The following is a 3,759-nucleotide window of genomic DNA, read 5'->3' as shown; positions in this document are numbered from 1 at the left end:
AGTAGAAAATCATTGTGTACTTTAAGTGTTATCAGATTTGTGTTTCAAGAAGATTAGTGGCTACCAAGAGGAAAATGCATGAGGCAGGGAAGGACAAGACTTTAGCAACCCAGGGGAGATGTCAATCTTAGTAGCAGTCTTTACTAATAAAATAGAGATTCTTGGCTTGAGAGTCGTAAAAGATCAGAGACAGTAAGGGAGAAAGGCAAGATAGGATGATTCACTAGATATGTGTCTTGAAGAGTAAGAATAGTATAATACTTCATGTGATAGGTTTGGGAACAAATTTTCCCATTCACTAGAAAATACATTTAATAGGGAATATGGAGAATGAGGAGATTTGAATGGGGGTGGTATACATGTTAGACATATTGAACTTGTGGCATTAGTTATTGCACGTGAGAATGTCCAGTTTATATTTGTACAGATCTGGAGAGGCAGGTGGAGAAAGAGATAGCATGACCAGTGCTAGGGAAGGAGTCCTATGAGAGGACATAGAAGAAACCCCTAATCTGTCATGGCTGGTGGTCAAAGAAGGATTTCTAGAGATTATGATCTGAAGTGATATACAGAACATTTTTTAGCAACATTTTTTAAAATTAAATTGAAACACTTGAACCTGAACCTCTTCATAAGTTTTACGATACTACAATAAGCATTCTTCAAAAACATAGTAAGAATTGATATCTGATGATCAGTGAAAATTACTTTGAAATACTACATTACTTTAAATGCCTCCTAAAATATACAAGAAAAGTCAATATATTCTTGATGTAGGTTAACATTAAATGTACTTCTGAATTCTCAGGACTAAAATCTAATTTCTGGCAGATATGGGAACTATTAATCAAAATGCTTAATAGAAATTATAATAACTAATATTTATTGAGTGCTCACTATGTGCTAGCTAGCTATATATATTTCTTACATGGATTAACTCCTTTTACAGTAAGAAAGTTGAGGCACATAAATGTTAAGTGTTAGTGTAAGAAAACCCATCAGAACTTAGGCAGATTGGCTATAGAACCTGCACTGCTATTAATGACCTTGTGGTATGCCCCTGTCCAGTCCCTCCAAATAAATAGCTGATAGCATTCTTAGCTACTCGAAGCACCAATAAAACCATATAAATAGTGAAATTTGAAGGCATTAATTTTAAAACATTAGATTATTCAACCAAAAATAAAATATAAGTTTTTGTAGTGCTTTACTCAAAACACCTAAAATAACTGCACAATCCTACTGGCTTGTGGTTAGAGTCTGGGGCTATCATCAAAATGCTGTTTTGGCAACTTTAATCATAGCAAGGATAACAAATACCAAAAGAGTTAAAGAAAATGTAAAGATAATTAAAATTTCAAATTAACTTTTCTGCTAAGTTCAAATTCTTTATTAGAAAATAAGATGATTAAATTATATAATCACACAGATGATTATTTCTTTATTTCTTTGTTTATTTATTTATTTAATGCCTACAGCACCTGGTATTCCTAAGTTGTCTCCCATCCAAGTGCTAACCAGGCCCGACCCTGCTTAGCTTCTGAGATCAGATGAGATCGGGCATGTTCAGGGTGGCATGGCCATATACTTCATCACACAGATGTTTAAAAAGAAGGGACTTACTGGATCATAAGCACCAATTTCTTAACAAACATATCCCTACATATATAATGTTTGATCAAATAGATTTTCTCTTCCCTGTCTTATTTCAGACAGCCACAAGACTGTCCAGTTACTTTTTATAGAATTTTATGACCCACAATCATTTTTCTGCTATATTCTTTTATTCTCCTTCAAGTACAAAGTGGAAGCTCAATCTGCCTTTTTCTTCTCAGCTACTTCTACATGACACTATTTTCTTGCACAAACACACATCTGTCCTTCTATTCAACTGTCTTTTCTTAACTTTCTTCAGGTTACCTTAGAAGCAAATTCTCTTTTCCTATCTCCTTTATCTCCCATTATTTGTTTTGAGGATGAAAAAAAATTATACACATCATTGCATATAAAAGCAGTGCTACAAGTAGATACAGCTACAAAATGAACCAATGCCTTACATTTCAATGTGAAATTATACAATAACCAAAGCCACCTTCATAAGTTATCAGCAGTCCCCTTTAGACTTTCCATCAACACCTCCATCTACTCCCTCATCCTCTTTTAATTAAAGCTGTGCTTTTATAAGCAGTGGCACTCAGGAGAAATAAGCCACTCTTTTTTTATTCAAGTTTATAGGTTTTACTGTTTTGTTTCATTATTAGTTGCAAGAGAATTATTTTTCCACAGCAAATGTGCTGAGTTTCAGCTTTATTATGAGCTAAATAAGCTTTTATGTGTTGGCCACGAGACCTACTCTACCACTATTTATAACACTGTTTCTATAGGAGAAAATGCTGCGAGTTCCACACAATCAATTTTCAAACGAACTGCTGGAGCATCACCTGTTTGTCGATTGGGAACTGCCATCAGGAGACTGACTCTGCTTCTGCTGGTCTTATATCTGTAATGAAAATTCTGTGTGTTTGGCTGAGAACTCTCAACCTCAGTTCACGAAATGCAGTTTCTTTCTCCTCCCTCGGCATGTCATGCCTAAGCCTCTGACCAAACAGGAGTCTATAGACCTTTTGCACATGAATTTCACACCAGCAACAGAAACTTGGATACATAGACTTGATTTCTATTCTTTTAGTAAATAAATATTTTACATGAGGAATCCAAACTTTATCATCTTAATTAGTCAACATCCTGAGGAACTTGATTTGCATAGTCTCTTACTCTTTGTGTGTGTGTGCACATTACTTCTGCTTTTCTATTGTGTTCATCACTTTATTCCACATTATAATTATATATTTCAAAATTACTCAGTAAGTCTTCTTAGACAGAGTCACAAGTAGGTTTTAACTCAGTTATTCAAGTTATTAGCCCACATGTAAATGTGTTAATAGAATAAGTTATAATAAATTGATCCACTTGCATTAACACAATCATTTAAAATATTTTTTTCTGGCATAGGGAATACACTGTAGGCAGGCAAAAGTGGAAACAAAAGGAATCATAGGAAGGATATTTAGCAATAATTCATGTGGGAAACATCGATAGCTTGGATGAGGATGGAAGTAGTGAAAATAATCAGAAATGTTTGGATTTGGAAGGTAAAGCTGTTAAGATATGGAATGCGAGAAAAGAGAGGAGTCAAGAATAATTTAGAAGTTTTGTTTGGCCATTTGGAAAAATCAAATTGCTAACAGTCTTCATAAAAAATAAGTGGCATGAGACTGAGTACCAAGAAGTCTGGTGGACATGTTTTGAGATTACTACAAGCCATTGAGTCAGAAATTAGATACATGAATGTTAAAAATTTAGCATCAAGAGGCCAAAGGAACAGATTCAAGAGAAAGGCTATCTTTGGCAATGGATAATGTATACTTTTCTGAAACATCTCTAAGACCTAAGGACAGTGGTAGGCTTCTGGGCAAGGAATTCTTGCAACAGAAGAAAGGGATGCTACATGCAGAAAGGTTAAATGACTTGGCCAAGGTCACAAAGAATGGCAGAGTCAAGATCAAAGCTTAGATCTTGACAGCCTGTTCTTACCCACGAAAGAGCCTAATAAAATGCAGCCTGTTTTTCTAACATTTCTCCAATGAAGAGTTTTGCCCTCTTTTCCAAAACATTTAATAATCATTTTGAACGCATAAGCATGCCTGATCCATCATACAATATTTTACTCTGTGACGTAATGTATTTATCAAATCTTTA

At 34.6% G+C, this 3,759-nt stretch overlaps 1 pseudogene; it reads right to left on the bottom strand.

Annotated features, from left to right (window-relative positions):
* Positions 1–1,469: 1,469 nt before the first annotated feature.
* LOC111745384 lies at positions 1,470–1,588 on the bottom strand (annotated as a pseudogene).
* Between the last annotated feature and the right edge of the window lie 2,171 nt (positions 1,589–3,759).

The sequence above is a fragment of the Pteropus vampyrus genome, unplaced genomic scaffold (assembly GCF_000151845.1).
Source record: "Pteropus vampyrus isolate Shadow unplaced genomic scaffold, Pvam_2.0 Scaffold153, whole genome shotgun sequence".
Taxonomy (NCBI): Eukaryota; Metazoa; Chordata; class Mammalia; order Chiroptera; family Pteropodidae; genus Pteropus; species Pteropus vampyrus.
The sequence above is the reverse complement of the archived record's forward strand: the minus strand, read 5'-3'. Positions and strand labels throughout refer to the sequence as shown.